The sequence below is a fragment of the Macaca nemestrina genome, chromosome 1 (assembly GCF_043159975.1).
Source record: "Macaca nemestrina isolate mMacNem1 chromosome 1, mMacNem.hap1, whole genome shotgun sequence".
NCBI lineage: Eukaryota > Metazoa > Chordata > Mammalia > Primates > Cercopithecidae > Macaca > Macaca nemestrina.
Window position 1 is genome coordinate 198,978,270 of NC_092125.1, and position 18,668 is coordinate 198,996,937.

Consider the following 18,668-nt stretch of genomic DNA (forward strand, 5'->3'; position numbering starts at 1 on the left):
GTTGGCCAGCCTGGTCTTGAACTCCTGACCTCAGGTGATCCACCTGCCTTGGCCTCCCAAAGTGCTGGGATTACACGTGTGAGTCACCATGCCTGGCTTAGTAATTTTTAAATCTTCCATTTCTCTTTTCACTATATTCATATTTTTCTTCAAATTCCTGAATATATTAAATATATCTATGATAACTATTTTGTTTTCTAATTCCATAATCTTTCACATTTCTGATGTTTGTTTTTATTGACTATTTTTTCTTTTGTTTATGGATCACATTTTGCTGTTTCTTGGTGTATCTGTTATTTTTGGATTGGATATTGGGCATTGTGAAATGTATGTTACAGAATTTTAGTGTCTTTCTCTAAAGAATTTTGGGCTTTGTCCTGTGAGGCAGTGAAGCTACTTTAAGATCATATTGATCCTCTTGATATTGAGGATTGAGACTTGTTTTTAAGTTTTATGAGAGATGGTCCGGAATGGTCTCTACTCTGCAGATTTTTGTTTGTTTGTTTTGAGGCCGAGTCTCCCTCTGTTGCCCAGACAGGCTGGAGCACAGTGGCACCATCTTGGCTTACTGCAACCTCCGACTCCCGGGTTCAAGTGATTCTCATGCCTCAGCCTTCTGAGTAGCTGGGACTACAGGTATGCACCACCACACCCAGCTAAGCTTTGTATTTTTAGTAGAGATGGGCTTTCGTTGTATTGGCCAGGCTGGTCTCAAACTCCTGGCCTCAAGTGATCCACCCATCTTGGCCTCCCCAAATGCTGGGATTACAGGCTTGAGCCACTGTACTCAGCCAGATAAACAGATAATTTGTCTCTACTACTAATATATTACCCTTCTGTTCTTTACTAAATGCTAAGGGTGTTCAATGAAGACTCTTCACTCTGGCTGGTCAGAGCTTGAACGTCTCCTAACCTTGTGTGAGCTGTGATAAATTTCCACTTTACAACTCTCTACATGTTCTTTATCTAGCTTTGTGGTGTTCACCCTTTCATGCATGGCTTAGACTTTGACATAAACTCAAGAGGACCCCTAAACAGATTTCAGGAGCTCCTTTTCTATAGAGTTCTTCTTATTTATAACTCTGCCCTGCTACTTGCAACTACTGTAGGCTCCATGAGAGACAGTTTCTGTTCTCCTCAACTAAACAAGACTTCCGTACTCTGCTGGGATCTGTTATCCTGCACCATGGTCCAGAATGTATCCTCAAGTAGAAAGTTTAGGATTCATAGGGCTTACTATGCTTATTTTCCTTTTCTCAAGTTCACAGTTTTGTACTATTTGTCTGATGTATGAAAAAAATAGTTTCTTCTATTTTGTCATGTTTCCTAGTTATTTGGGTAGAAGGGTAAGCATGGGCCCTATTACTCCATCATTGCCCAAAGCGGAAGTCAAGACACGTATTGCTTTAAGAGTATGTAATTAAGCTGGGCGCGGTGGCTCATGCCTGTAATCCCAGCACTTTGGGAGGCCGAGGCGGGCGGATCACAAGGTCATGAGTTCAAGACCAATCAGGTCAACGTGGTGAAACCCCATCTCTACTAAAACAATACAAAAATTAGCAGGGCTTGGTGGTGTGGGCCTGTAATCCCAGCTGCTCGGAAGGCTGAGGCAGGAGAATCGCTTGAACCCGGGAGGCGGAGGTTGCAGTGAGCTGAGATCGTGCCACTGTACTCCAGCCTGGTTGACAAGAGCAAGACTTCATCTCAAAAAAACAAAAACAAACAAACAAAAAAACCCAAAAACAAGAGTGTGTAATTGATTCAATAACAGACAAATAGCCCATGGAACAGAATAGAGAGGAAGAAACAGACCCCCACATATACTGTCCACTGATTTATTACTAAGGTCCCACCGCAATTTAGTGGGAGGAGGAAGATCTTTTAAATACATGATAGAGAAAAAAATGAACCATATCCCTACCTTACATCATCCATATAATTGGGTATGGAGCATAGATGTATGTGTAAAAGGACAAAGCTTTCAAAACAAACCGTGGAAGAATATCTTTACAACCTTTAGGTAGGCAAAGATTTCTTTTTTTTTTTCTTTTTTTTTTTTTGAGATGGAGTTTTGCTCTTGTTGCCCAGGCTAGAGTGCAATGGCTCCATCTTGGCTCACTGCAACCTCCGCCTCCCGGATTCAAGCGATTCTCCTACCTCAGCCTCCCTAGTAGCTGGGATTACAGGCATGCACCACCATGCCCGGCTAATTTTGTATTTTTTAGTAGAGATAGGGTTTCTCCATGTTGGTCAGGTTGGTCTCAAACTCCCAACCTCAGGTGATACGCCTGCCTCAGCCTCCCAAAGTGCTGGGATTACAGGCGTAAGCCACCGTGCCTGACCAGGCAAAGATTTCTTAAACAGGACATAAGAAAAACTAAAAGAAAGACTGGTAATTGACTTCATTAAAATAAAAATCTTCTCAACAAATCACAAACTTAAGACAGTATAAAGGCAAACCGCAACTTGGGAGAGAATGTTTGCAATACATATTTTGGAAAAAGAACTCATAACTGGACTATATCATGAAACCTTTCAGAGCAGTTTTTTAAAAAGACTGACAACATAAGTTTCAAAAAGATCAAAAGACTTGGATAGGCATTTCGCAAAAGAAGATATCCAAATGGCTAATCAACATTTCTAAAAGTGTTCAATGTCATTATCTATCAAGTACAGGCAAATTAAAACTACCATTAGGTACCACCTCATCTCCATCTAATTTTAGAATGGCTAAAGTGAATAGACTGACAAATCTAAGAGTTGGTGAAGATACACAGAAGCTAGGAGTCTCATATATTGCTTATGTGAGTATAAATTTCCATCAACATTTTAGAAAACTACTTGGCAGCATCTACTAAAGCTAAGCAAACATATAATGCATGACTGGGCAACTCAGCTCCTGGGCTGAGTGTATACCCAAGAGAAATGAATGCATATGTCCACTAAAAGACATGTATATAGTATACTCATAGCAGCATTAATAGTAATAGCCACGAATTTGAAGTGAACCAAATGTTACTCAACAGTAGAATGAATACATTATGATATAGTTGTATCTGGAATACTACACAGCAATGACAAAGAATTAACTGGATGCAGTAACATGGGTGAACCTCACAGACATAAAGTTGAGCAAAAAAAGACATGAAAAATTACACTCTTTGGGTTCTCTTTTTATGTAAAGTTCAGGTAAAATATTGTGTGATAATAGAGTTCAGAACAGTGATAATATTTCTTGAGAGGTGTTAGCTGGTATAGTGCATAAGGGAGACATTATGGGGTACTGAAAATTTCTGTATCTTTATCTGATGGAAATTACATATGTAACAGTGGCTCTGTACACTCAAGATTTGTGCACTTTGTTACACTATAAATTACATCCCAATTTAAAAAAATCTTGTACTTCTTATAGCAAGCATAAAACTAATGATGTGCTAATTATTTTTGACTTCCGTATTTTCTTCTGGTAGTTCACATTATATATGTTAAAGTTAGTTGTTCAACATGACTCTGGTTCCTGCACAATCTAGTTGAATGGAGTAATAGTTACATTTTGAAATTTTATGTATGCAGTAGTTCCTTGGTATCCATGGGAGGCTGGTTCCAGAACCTTCTTGGATATCAAAATCTGCAAATACAAAAGTCCCTGATATTAAATGGCATAGTATTTGCATATAACCTAGGCACATCCTCCTGTATACTTTAAATCATCTCCAGATTACTTATAATATCTAATGCAAGGTAAATGTTATATAAATAATTGTTGTTTTTTTGTTTTGTTTTTTTTTGAGACGGAGTCTCGCTCTGTCGCCCAGGCTGGAGTGCAGTGGCCAGATCTCAGCTCACTGCAAGCTCCGCCTCCCGGGTTTACGGCATTCTCCTGCCTCAGCCTCCCGAGTAGCTGGGACTACAGGCGCCCGCCACCTCGCCCGGCTAGTTTTTTGTATTTTTTTTAGTAGAGACGGGGTTTCACCATGTTAGCCAGGATGGTCTCGATCTCCTGACCTTGTGATCCACCGGTCTCGGCCTCCCAAAGTGCTGGGATTACAGGCTTGAGCCACCGCGCCCGGCCAATAATTGTTATATTGTATTGTTTAAGTAATAATGACAAGGAAAAAAGTCTGTGTTTGTTCAGTGCAGACACAACCATTCATTTCTTTCCTGAATATTTTCAATCCCTGGTTGGTTCAATCCTTGGACGCAGAACCATGGATACAGAGGGCTGACTGTTATTTCTTCTTTCAATATGTTGCCCGTTAAATTATTAATTTCATTTTGAACTTGCCATCTCAGACAGTGATTGTTTATCATTACTTTTTTATCCATTTTACATGTTTGTCCATTCTATCATCAAATTTCAAAATATTTTCTACTGAACCTAGAAAATAGATATTTTTCTTTCCTGGAAATAATGTGCTTTTGTTGGCTAAATATCAAAACATAACATTATTCTTTTAAGAATATCATGCCAACGTTTTATATCAAAGTTTATATTTAATACTCTCAATTGTTGCCATTTTTAAGCCTTTTAAAGATATAATTATTAAATACAATTTCAACAGCTCTGGATTTAGAGAGACAGATATCCATGTGTTCTTTAATAAATTGTGGTGTGTGTGTGTATGTGTGTGTGTGATGTAAGGCCCTCTAAAGCACAGGGACCAGAGACAGACTCTTTTTGCTTCAATTCAAAGAGGCTACTGGCTGGGTTCATCTGGTTTTTTCCCTAACACCTGTTTGTAGTAAGCAGTTGTAAATATCCCGATATTGAGAGCACTTCTCATTTCAAATATTTAGTTCTGTTGTCCCCATAGGCAAGAGTGACTAACATTTACTGAGTGTTTCCTATGTGCCAGGCATTGTTCTAAGCATTTTACATTTATTTACTCATTAAATACTCAGTATTTACTCATAAGGATTCTGTAAGTCTGGATGCGGTGGCTCACGCCTGTAATCCCAGCATGTTGGGAGGCCGAGGTGGGTGGATCACCTGAGGTCAGAAGTTTGAGACCAGCCTGACCAACATGGTGAAACCCCATTGCTAATAAAAATACAGAAATTAGCTGGGCATGGTGGCTCACACCTGTTACCCCAGCACTTTGGAAGGCTAAGGCGGGTGGATCACTTGAGGTCCGGAGTTTGAGACCAGCCGGGCCAACATGGTAAAACCCCGTCTCTGCTAAAAATACAAAAATTATCTGGGTGTGGTGATGCATGCCTGTAATCCCAGCTACCTGGGAGGCTGAGGCAGGAGAATCACTTGAACCCAGGAGGCGGAGGTTGCAGTGAGCTGAGATCGTGCCATTGCACTCCAGCCTGGGCAACAAGAGCGAAACCCTGTCTCAAAAAAAAAAAAAAAGAATTCTGTAAAGTAGGTAGGTACCATGATTATCCCAATTTTACAGATGAGGAGATTGGGGATAGAGAGGTTAAGCAAATTTCCTGAAGCATTGAAACATCCCAAGAATGTCAATACTTTGGTATTAAAAATTTCTCTCTCAAGTGTGGGAGAAGCACAAAAATGTGCTTGTCATCAAACCTACCTATCCAGCCCCAACATTTCTCTGGAGTTTTAATCCCATAATTCCAACTGAGTACTAGAAATATTATTTTGTGTGTTCCATAGGCATCTTCAACTCATGTTTAAAATGAAACTTATAATTTTCTCCTCCATACCTCCTTTCTCTCCTGTGTTTCTTATTTTAGCTAATGGCACCACAATCCACTCAGTCATCCAAACCAAACTCTGGGATGATCTTGGGCTCTTCTTTCTCCTACCACCGAGTCCTTCTTAACTTGAACATATACATGAATACTGATAATGTTCTGTTTCGTGATCAGGGTTGGTGACAGGCATACGTTTACTTTGTGACATATTTATCAAATCGTACACTTCTAATTTATGCACTGTATGTAGATATATACACATCTATATACACATACAATGCAATTACAATTTAATAAAGCTATTTAAATTTTAAAACATTTAATTCATTAAAAATGAAAAAATGTACTTTAAAAATGTACCTCTAAAACTGCTTTAAATTATATAAATGTAACAGAATGCCATGATTAGGTATGAATTAGGGCTCAGGTCTTTCGGAGAAAAGTTAGGCAAATCTCTTCCCTTTGTATCCATTTGTATTTACGATTTACACAAGGCCTGAGTAATCTCTGAAGAGAAGTCCTGACCTATTTCAGACATATACAAATAAGACTATGGACTGCGGGTGACCCCAACAGAAGCCAGAGGGCAGGGAAGGAGATCAGAAGTCAGTGAGGGAGACTCACTATAAATAGAAGGAGTTGGGCACATGAACCAACTCTAGCAATAGATCCTAAGTAGTGGAACGGAGTGCTGGTTCTAGATACAAGACAGAGGCTGGTACTGGAGATAGTTTCAATTTGGTCACTCTGGTGGTAGATATGCACCCTGGGAGACATGGGTTATGAGTTTGAGTTGAAAGAATGAAACCACCAATCTCTAAAAATTTAGTCAACCTTACTATGACCCCCTCCTCTCTTCCACTGAATACTCCTCAAAGGGAGCATCTCTTTCTTACTTCCAAGGAGCAAAAACACAAACCTCTCCCTTGAATGCAATGCAGCCTCCAAGTTCCATGGCCTTCAGGCTACGGCTGAGTTCCCGCTCCACCTGCACGTGGCATGGCTGAGTTCCTGCTTCATTGGTTCCTAGTGGTGGTGGTGGTGATAACATCAGCAGGAATGGAGTTGCAGCAGGAGTTTGACTCTTGTGAAATCATTAGGGCCTGAGGTTATGGAGTCCCTGCCTGGATGTCCATGGCAATGAGAAAAAGAGCCATATAACTAACAGCTCAAGCAATTTTACTGCAGGACTTCTCCAACTGAGCATAACACAGAAAAATCATTCTCTCCATTTCACAAGAGATAACTTTAATCTCAGGCATCAAGCCAAAGCAGCAGCATTTCAATTCCACTAACAATGGCACATGGCAATGATTGGAGTCAACTGCCACTGTGGAGAGGCCCTTCCCTGAATGTTTGGTTCTGAGTATACAGATTTATGGCTTGGCTAGCCATGGCCTAAAGCCTCCACATTTTGCTTGCTTGCAAAAATTCTAGGTTAACTGGGCATGGTGGCTCATGCCTATAATCCCAGAACTTTCAGAGACTGAGGCAGGGGGATCACCTGAGCTCAGGAGTTTGAGACCAGCCTGGGCAACATGGTGAAAACCTGTCTTTACAAAAAATACAAAAATCAGCTGGCCATGGTGGTGTGCGCCTGTTGTCTCAGCTACTTGGGAGGTTGAGGCAGAATTGCTTGAACTGGGAGGAGGAGGTTGCAGTAAGCCGAGATCATGCCATTGCAGTTCAGCCTGGGTGACAGAGCAAGACTTTGTATCAAAAAAAAAAAAAAAAAAAAAAAAAAAAGAAGAAGAAAATAAACATCTCAGAAAGTTTGAGATTTCTGCTTACCTTCATGAAATTTTTAATTTTTATATTTTTAGATAGGGTCTCACTATGTTGTCCAGTCTGGAGTTCAGTGGCTATTGACTGGCATGATCATATCACACTGAAGCCTCAAACTGTCCTCCTGCTTCAACCTTCCGAGTAGCTGGGACTACTCAGAAGTAGCCCCTGCACCCAGGCCTTTGTGAGATTTTATAATATCTCAGCATGAAAGTCTAGGATGCAAGAAATAATAAAAAAGAAAATGGTAAATATGTGGATTAATAGGGCCGGGAATGGTGGGTCTCACCTATCATCCCAGCATTTTAGGAGCACAAGGCAGGAGGATTGCTTGAGTCCAGGAGTTCGACACCAACCTGGGCAGCATAGTGAGACCTCATCTCTACAAAAAATAAACGAGAATTAGCTGGGCATGGTGGTGTGTGCCTGTAGTCCCAGCCACCTGGGAGGCTGAGGTGGGGATTGCTTGAGCCTGGGTGGAAGAGGCTGCAATGAGCTGAGATTGCGTCACTGCACTCTAGCCTGGGGGACAGAGCAAGACACTCTGTCTCAAAAAAAAAAAAAAAAAAAAAAAAAAAAGATAAATGTAAGTAGACCTTGAGTGTATAAAACTGTAATAATAAGGTCTAGTGGGTTTTTCAAAGATAGAATTAAAACATGACAATTTTGTGTGTCTGTGTGAGTAGGTATATGTATATATATAGAGAGAGGAAAGAATGGAGTTACGGTGTGTCTAAGTTTCTTGTATTTTGGAGTTTGATTAACTTCAGACTTTGATAAGTTAAGTATATATGCTAAAATTTCTAGAGCAATCATTAAAAGAACAGAAAGAATGTATAAATTCCAAAATAGTTGTAGGAAATTTGAAATAAGAGACATTCAAGGGAAGTGGAAATCCAAGTACCATTTCAGAAAGATTAAACTGTGTGGGGATAGTGGTAAGAGATGAGGTTAATGATATAGGCATCGACCTCACAGGCTGCGATAGCTTAGATTATATATATATAAAATATATAATATATTATATATTATTTATATATTTTATAATATATAAATATTATATAGTATATATTATTATATATATATTATATATAATATATAAATATATAATATATACTATATAATATATAAATAATCTATTATATAAAATCTATTATATTATATATTATGTATATATTATATATATTATATATATATAATCTGAGTTTTGTGTGTGTGTGTGTGTGAGAAACCCACCAGAACTTATTATTGTGTCTGTGTGTGTATGTTTTTCCAGACATGGTCTCACTCTGTCACCCAGGCTGGAGTACAGTGGTGCGATCATGGCTCATTGCAGCTCCACCTTAACCTTCCAGACTCAACCAATCCTCCCACTTCAACCTCCATGTAGCTGGGACTGCAGGTGCATGCCTCCACTCCCGGCTAATTTTTTTTGTATTTATGTGAAGACGAGGTCTTTCTTTCTTGCCTGGGCTGGTCTCAAACTCCTGGGCTCAAGTGATCTGCCCACCTTGGCCTCCCAGAGTGCTGAGAAGACAGGCGTGAGCCACTGTGCCTGGTCTCGATTTCCTTTTAATTATTCTACTTGAAATTTGTTGGGCATCCATAGCTTGATATCTTCATCAGTTCTGGAAAATAATCAGCCCTTGTCTCTCCACATATTGCTCCTGCCCCATTCTCTCCCTCTCTTTTGGGCTTCGGATTAGATATAACTTGGGCTGTTTCATGTTCCTTTCTTAACTTGTCTCTCACAGCCTCTCTCTAGGATGCTTTTTGTGTGTATTTTTCAGCTCTCTCTTCCTGTTCATTGATTCAATTAGCACCTGCTTCCAGTTGGCTGTAAAACCAATTTATTGAGTTTTATGTTTCAGTTATATTTTTCACTTCTAGATGCTCCGTTTAGGTCCTTTTGTTATTTGCTTGGTCATTCTTTAAATGTGTTTTCTGCTCATATTTTGTCTTTTATTTTTTAATGACTTAAGATTCATAGAATTGGATAAATCATAATTCTTGATTTATGGTTCACTGTCATCAGTGCACATGGACCTGTTATTTGTGTATGAGTATATATCTGTGGATATTTGTAAAAGAATGTAATAAATGCCTAGAATTCCACAACCCAACTCACGAGCTACAAGAGCACTCTCCCTGATTCTCCCCTATCCTACAACTCTGCCTCCTCTTCTCCAAATTTGTGATTTATACTCTGGTTTCTCTTCAAATTGTATAAATTTTTCGCCTTTTGCCAAATTTGTGATTTACATTCCCTGTGTTTTTATAGTTTTATCAAATGTATCTGTGGCCCAAATATTATTCAGTTTTAGTCACTTTATGGTATATATAATCTTCTGGGACTTTTCAAAAACCCCTCAATGTTATATTCACTTAGATTTATTCATATTTTTGCATGCTGTATGTAATATTTCATTGTGTGACTATTCTATGATTATTTTATCCATTCTTCTGTTAATGGGCATTTGGTTGTTTCTAGTTTTCTTTCCCCTACCACAAACAATCTTGCTATGAATACTTTTGTATATGTCTCTTGATTAAATATGAGCAGAAGTTCCATTGGGTACATATTGATAACTAGGGGTGAAATGCTAAGTTTTTTTTTTTTTAAATTATTATTATACTTTAAGTTCTAGGGTACATGTGCATAACGTGCAGGTTTGTTACATATGTATACTTGTGCCATGTTGCTGTGCTGCACCCATCAACTCGTCAGCACCCATCAACTCGTCATTTACATCAGGTATAACTCCCAATGCAATCCCTCCCCCCTCCCCCCTCCCCTCTCCCCATGATAGGCCCCAGTGTGTGATGGTCCCCTGAAATGCTAAGTTTTAAGTGTATGTAAGATTAGTAGTCAGCCAGTACACATCAGCAGAACTATTGGCTAGCATCTGGTTTGGCTGGATCTGTTCTGCTTGGTCAGTCCCATGTAGTACTCGTTAAAACTTTGAATGTTATCCCTGAGGGACTATGAATGGCAAACTTTGCAAGCCAAATTATTTTAAAATGATTATTCTAATCTATACACCACCAAAAATGTGTAGGAAATCCTGTTGATTCACATTCTGTCCAACAGTTGAGATTATCAGATTTCTTAATTTTTGCCAATCTGATGAGAGCAAATTGGTTTCTCATTCTGGTCTTCATTTGCATTTCCCTTGTTACTAATAAATTTGAGCATGTCCTCAAGCGTGTATCTGCTATATGTGTTTTCTCTGAGAAGTTCCTGCTTAGTTATCTTGCTCATGTATCTTATTCATGTATCATGTATTTTTCTTATTGATTTGAAGGAGTTCATATGAAAAAATAAAAAAAAATCCTAGATCCTGATTCTTGGCCAGTTATGCTTGTTATAAATAGCTCCTCCCCATTTATAGTTTGTCTTTTCACTTTCTTTAAGATGATTTATGAATAGAAGTTCCTAACTTTAATATAGTCAAAGGTATCCAGCTTTTCTTTCCTAGATAGTGCTTTTTTTCTTTTTTTCAATTTGTTTAAGAAAATCTTCTTAATTCAAGGTCAGAAAGATATTTACCTATACTTCTGTGATGGTTAATTTTCTGTGTTAACTTTAGTGGGTCATGGAGTGCCCAGATACTTGGCTAAACATTATTTCTGTGTGTGTTTGTGAGAGTGTTTCTGAATGAGATTAACATTTAAATTGCAGACTGAGAAAGTAGATCACCCTCCCCAATGCGGATGGGCCTCATCCAGTTCATTGAAGCCCTGAGTGGAATTAAAAAACTGAGTAAGAAAGAATTCTTTTTCTCTGCTCGACTGTCTTCAAGCTGGGACATCAGTTCTTCTCCCGTCTTTGGACTTGAACTGGAACTCTACTGTTAGCTCTCCTGCGTCTCCAGCTTGCCTTACTGTAGATATTGAGACTTCTCAGCTTCTGTAATTGTGTGAGCCAATTCCTTATACTTATCCATCTACCTGTCTATCTATGCATCTATCTATCTATCTATCTATCTATCTATCTATCTATCTATCTATCTATCTATCTATCTATTTCTCCATCCATCCATCCATGCATACACACACACACACACACACACATATGCACGTACACACATTTGTTGGTTCTGTTTGTCAAAAGAACCCAGACAAGTGAAACTTCTTTTTTTTTTTTTGACAGAGTCTCCCTCTGTCACCCAGGCTTGAGTGCAGTGGCACAATCTTGGCTCACTGCAACATCCACCTCCTGGGTTCAAGCGATTCTCGTGCCTCAGCCTCCCGAGTAGCTGGAACTATAGGTGCGCACCACCACACCCAGGTAATTTTTGTATTTTTAGTAGAGACGGAGTTTCGCCATGTTGGCCAGGCTGGTCTCAAACTCCTGGCCTCAAGTAATCCACCCACCTCAGCCTCCCAAAGTGCTGAGATTACAGGTGTGAGCCACTATGCCTGCCCGCAACTTCTGTTAAGAGTTTTGCATTTGACATTTAAATCATTAACCCAATCCAGCTGGAGATGAATTGTGTATTGTGTGAAGTAGGAATTCAATTAATTACTTTTCAAAACGGTTAATCCTTTTCCCTCCTTTTTCCACTTATCTGCCATGCTGCCTCTGTTACACATCTAAGTTCCACATATAAATATGTTTTTGAGCTCTCTAGTCTATTGTACTGATCATGTTGTCTCTCTGAGCCAGCACCACATGGTCTTGATGCTATATCTTTTTAATAAGTACTGATCCTGATAAGGCAAATAACACCTCTTTATTCTTCTTCTTCAGAAGTGTTTTGGTTAATTAATGAAATCTCCTAGTACCCGGTTTGAAGGTTTTAATACCATTTTGAATTAAAAGCATTCTGAATCCTTGGAAAAAATGACTATTTTGTACAGAAAATGCACAAACTGAATTGAAATGCTTTCTTATATTAAAAAACAAGGAAATTACCAAATATGGGCTTGTGAAGGACCCAGCAGCCAACTTAAAGAAACTACCTTTGGTCAAATTTGGGAAAAATAGAGCATAATAGAATACCTTCAGTGGATTAAAATATATCAAACATGTTTAAATGCATGAGTTCATTATCTTACCAAAGGCCGGGCACGGTGGCTCATGCCTGTAATCTCAGCACTTTGGGAGGCTGAGGTGGGTGGATTACTTCAGACCAGGAGTTCAAGACCAGCCTGGGCAACATGGGAAAAACCTGTCTCTACAAAAAATACAACAATTAGCTGGAGGTGTTGGCATGTGCCTGTGGTCCTAGCTATTCTGGAGACTCAGGTGGGAGGAGCATCTGAGCCTGGGAGGTTGAGACCTCAGTGAGTTGTAATTGTGCCACTGTACTCCAGCCTGGGTGACAGAGTGAGACCCTGTTTCAAAAAAAAAGTTACAATTTTACCAAAGAAAATCCCACAAAATCCTTATTAGTCACCTTTGTAATATGCAAGGGAACTAAATTATTACTTTTATTTCATTTTTATTGAGTTAAAAAAGACACATACTAAAGTGCATCTTAAAAGTATAGATCTTAATATATACAACCTAATGTACAATCTTAAATGTATTGATTGATGAAAATTTACATGTACGTATATCTATGCAACCATTACTCAAAAGATATGTAAGATATATCTACTAATGGAAATATACAACATTACTAATGAAATCTTGCCTAAAAATTGAACCTGTATCTGATCAAATCTCTAAAACGAATTACAAATTTACAGGAAATATAGGGGATAGAGAAATATGATAAAACTTCAGAGGCAAAACCCAAACTGGGAAATTCTCAGGATAAGCAATTTGGTTTCTTCAACAAGTACAATTGCTGGAATAAAAAAGGAGGGAACCTACAGATTAAAAAAGACTTAAGTGGGCCGGGAGCCATGGCTCACGCCTGTAATCACAGCACTTTGGGAGGCTGAGGTGGGTGGGTCATTCGAGGTCAGGAGTTCGAGACCAGCCTGGCCAACATGGTGAAATCCATCTCTACTAAAAATACAAAACTTAACAGGGTGTGGTGACGCATGCCCGTAATCCCAGCTATGGGGGAGGCTGAGGTGGGAAAATTGCTTGAACCCAGGAGGCGGAGGTTGCAGTGAGTCGAGATTGCACCACTGCCCTTCAGCCTGGGCAACAGAGTGAGAGTCCGTCTCAGAAAAAAAATAAAGACTTAGATGACATCAATTGATTGCAATGTATAAGAAGAATCAGAGAAATTTGATTGGATATTTAACTAGATATTTAATGATATTATGATATTAAGAAATTATTAAAATTTTTAGATGTGGTAATAGTATTGTGATTATGCTTAACAAAAATCTCTTTTATTATAGAGATAGCTACTAAAATATTTATCGATAAAGTACTATGTTTAGCAATTGCTTCAAAATAGTACAAAGAGGGGAAGAGTAGAAAATACAGATTATGGCTGGGCATGGTGGCTCACGTCCGTAATCCCAGCACTTTAGGAGGCCAAGGCAGGTGAATCACCTGAGGTCATGAGTTTGAGACCAGCCTGGCCAAATGGTGAAACCCTGTCTCTACTAAAAATACAAAAATTAGCTGGGCATGGTGGTGCCCACCTGTGGTCCTAGCTACTCAGGAGGCTGAGGCAGGCAAATCACTTGGACCCTGGAGGCGGAGGTTGCAGTGAGCTGAGATAGCACCAGTGCACTGCAGCCTGGGCAACACAGCAAGACTCCATCTCAAAAAAACAAACAAACAAAAAATATATATAATATATGCATAGATTAAACAAAACTGGCTAAGAGTTTATCATCATTGAATCTGGGTAAAAAACACATGGGGAGATATTTTTCTATTCTATTTAAAAACTATGTTTGAAATTTGTCATGATAAAAAGTTAAAAAATTGTAACTTAGTTCCTGGTTCTTAACTTTTTCATACTAATTTCAGAATCAGGTTATCAAATTGCATGTATTTTGATTGAAATTGCATTGAATCTAGGGATTAATATTGGAAGAACTGACATCATTGCAAATTATAATTTTTAAATACACGAATGTGAAGTATCTCTCCACTTACTAAGTATTTAAAAATGACTCAGTAAATATTCATAATTTTATTCATCTTTCATTTATTATTAAATATATAACTTTTTGTAATGATTGTAAGTGGTATGCTTTTAAAAATTATGTTTTATTATTGTGCAAATATAAACATGCAAATGACTTTTGTATGTTGATATTTTATCCAGATTCCTTGGCAAGTACAAGTACTCTAACGATCTGCTTAGATTCTTTTTTATTTTCCAGGTGAATTTTGTGTCATCTGAAAATAATGATAATTTTATTTTTTTCCTTTTTTAAACCTAATATGCATGCACCTAATAAAGTATCATTAAAATATATAAAGAAAATTTAATAGGGCTACCATAGACAAGAGGTAGACAAATCCTCCACCATGGTGGGAGATTTCAACACATTTTAAAAGTTGTTGATAGGTCAAACAGAAATTTGGTAAATATGTTGAAGATATGAACAATGAAACTGAAAAACAGAGGCTTAACATATACATAATTCTGCTTTTTACGTTCAGAGACTACAAAATCTTCTCCAGAATTTTCTTAGTTGTCCAATTGCTGTGGAAACTTGGTAGTGTAAAACAACTACAAGTATTTATTATTTCTCAGATTCTATGGGTCAGGAATTTAGGAGTGGCTTAGTTTGGTGGTTTTGGCTTAAGATTTCTCATGAAATTCAGAGAGATGTTGTCAGGAGCTGCAGTCATCTGATGGCTTGACTGGAGCCAAAGGATCTGCTGTCAAACTGACTCACTCACATAATCACAAGGTTGGTGCTAATGACTAGAAGTGATGCAGGACAGATGAACCCCCAAATTGGGGCTTAGCCCAGGAAGGTCCTTGGCTTCACCAAGGAAGGAATTCAAGGGCTAGCGGTGGTGTTAGACAACAACTTCTATTGAATGGGCCGTGCACAGTAGCAGCAGAGGTGCTGCTCCTTGCAGAGCAGGGCTACCCTATAGGCGGTGTGCCCAGAGTAGCAGCTGAGAGGCAGTTGTGCACTCATATTTATACTGACTTTTAATTATGTGCAAATTAGGGGGCAGTTTATGCAGACATTTCTAGGAAAAAGGTATTAACTTCTGGATTCGTTGCCAGGTCAGGTCATTGCCGTGGAAAGGGACAGTAACATCTGGGTGCAATGGTAAACTGACATGGCACACTGTGGGGGGCATGTCTTATAGAAAGCTGCTTCTGCCGCAGCCCTGTTTTAGATAGTTGTCTATTTGGTCCCGTGTCCCCACCTCTGGAGTTGAGTCCTACTTCCTGCCTCAGAAGGAGGGCTCAGTTCTGCCCCATGTAGGTCTGCTTGAGTGTCTTCATGACATGGCAGCTAGCTTCCCAGAGTTAGCTATTGAACTACCTCAGACAGCAAGGTGAAAGCGGCAATGTATTTTATGATCTAGCCTCAGGAGTCATACACTGTCATTTCTGCAAATTCTATTGCTTGTACATATTAGCCCTATTATCCAGTGTGGGAGGAGGCTACCCAAGGCCAGACATACAATGAGATGAGAGTAAATGAAGCCGCCTTGGAGACTGACAGCTGCAAACACACACAGAGCATTTACAAACCTTGATCACATACTAGTCACAGAGCAAGTTTCAACAAACTTCAAAGAATAAGTACCATACAGGCAAGATTCTTTGATCACAATTCAATTAAGTTAGAAGTTAATAACAAAAATATAAACTAAATGCTACTATCTAGAAATGAAAAATACACTTCCAAATAACTCATAGGTCAAAAAAATCATAATATGGATTTAAAAATACTTAGAACTAAATGATAATGAAAACATGAGATGCAGTGAAAACAGTTCTTTAAAGATAGTTTATAGCCTTACATATTTATATTAAAAAAGAAGAAAAGCTGAAAATTAAGGAATTATATTTTCAACTTAAGCAATTTCTTAAAGAATGAGTAAACCCGAAGGACGTAGAAAGAAGTAGATAATAAAAATGAGAGCAGAATCAACAAATTAGAAAAGATACAACAGAGAAAATCAACAAAGTTAGGAAGCTAAGCATTTGATTTTTTCTTTTTCTTTTTGAATAAAGACAGGGTCTCACTATGTTGCCCATGCTGGTCTTGAACTCCTGAGCTCAAGCAATCCTCACAACCTTAGCCTCCCAAAGTGCTAGGATTACAGGTGTGAGCCACCACACTTGGCCTAATTCTTTTTTTTTTTCCTTGAGAAGGAGTCTTGCTCTGTCACCCAGGCTAGAGTGCAGTGGTGCGACCTCAGGTCACTGCAACCTCTGTCCCCCGGATTCAAGCGATTCTCCTGCCTCAGCCTCCTGAGTAGCTGGGACTACAGGCACCCATCACCACACTCGGCTAATTTTTGTATTTTTAGTAGAGACGGGGGTTTCACCATGTTGGCCAGGCTGGTCTCAAACTCCTGACCTCAAATGATCCACCCACCTTGGCCTCTCAAAGTGCTAAGATTACAGGTGTGAGCCAGCACACCTGGCCTAATTCTTTAAAATGATTAAAATATGGATTTCTGGCAATGTGAATCAAGAAAAAGAAAGCAAGTACAAATAAATATTTATAAAGGAGGACATAATTATAGGTAAAGCATATATTTAAATGATAGAATAATTTTATAATAACTTTATGTCAATACATTTGAAAACTTAGACAAAATAGACATATCCTTTAAAAACACAACGTATGGCCAGGCGCGGTGGCTCACGCCTGTAATCCCAGTACTTTGGGAGGCCGAGGCGGATGGATCACGAGGTCAGGAGATCGAGACCATCCTGACTAACACGGTGAAACCCCGTCTCTACTAAAAATACAAAAAAAAACCTAGCCGGGCGTGGCAGCAGGCGCCTGTAGTCCCAGATACTTGGAAAGCTGAGGCAGGAGAATGGCATGAACCCAGGAGGCGGAGCTTGCAGTGAGCTGAGATGGCACCATTGCACTCCAGCCTGGGTGACAGAGCCAGACTCCGTCTCAAAAAAAAAAAACAAAAACCCCCCAAAACAAAAAAAACACAACTTATTAGAAGTGGTTGAAAAAATAGAAAGCCTGAACTAGTACTTTAGATAGTCCTGTGATATGGTTTGACTCTGTGTCCCCACCCGAATCTCATGTTGAATTGTAATCTGCAGTGTTGGGGGAGGGGCCTGGGGGGAGGTGATTGGATGATGGGAGTGGATTTCCCCCTTGCCATTCTCACGACAGTGAGTTCTCATGAGATCTGGCTGTTTAAAAGTGTATAGCACTTCCCCCTTTGCTGTCTCTCTCTCCTGCTCCTACACATGAAGACATGCTCATGTCCCCTTTGCCTTCTACCATGATTGTAAGTTTCCTGCGGGCTTCCAGTCATGCTTTCTGTACAGCCTGCAGAACTGTGAGTAAATTAAGCCTCTTTTCTTCATAAATTACCTGGTCTCGATGAGAACTGGGTAATTTACAGCAGCGTGAGAACAGACTAATATATCCTGCTAAGGAAATAGAAGCAATAGGAAAAAAAAATTAATGAATAAACACCAGTTCTACAGATGAAACACATGTCTTACACAAATCTTACAAAAACTTACAAATAACAGATCATTCCAGTCTTACACAAACTTTTTCAGAGAAAAAGAAAAGAGGTGGCTGGGCACGGCTACAGATTAGTTGGGCATGGTGGCGCACGCCTGTAATCCCAGCTACTTGGGAGGCTGAGGCAGGAGAATCGCTTGAACCCTGGAGACGGAGGTTGCAGTCAGCCGAGATCGCACCACTGCACTCCAGCCTGAGCAACACAAGTGAAACTCTCTCTCAAAAAAAAAAAAAAAAGAAAAAAAAGAAAAAAAAAGAAAAGAGGTAAAACTCCCCCAACTCATTCTACAAAGCTAGACTAACCTAGATGCCAAATCATAGATAACAAAGACAGGAAAATGTCAGACTTATTTTTGTTTATTAATATAGATGCAAAAATCCAAAATAAAATATTTGCAGATTGAGTCTGATGATATTATCTATGTAAAATAAATCATAACATTCTATGAGTGAGTTGAGTTTATCCCAGGAAAGTACAATTTAATATTAGGAAAATCTCTAAATATAATTGAACACATTATATGATCAAGTGAAAAGATCCAGCCTTTGATGAATTTCAACATACATTTGATAAAAACTCTCAGTAAATTAGAAATCAAGTGGAACTTCATTCACCTGATCAAGAGGGGTCTCCAAAAACC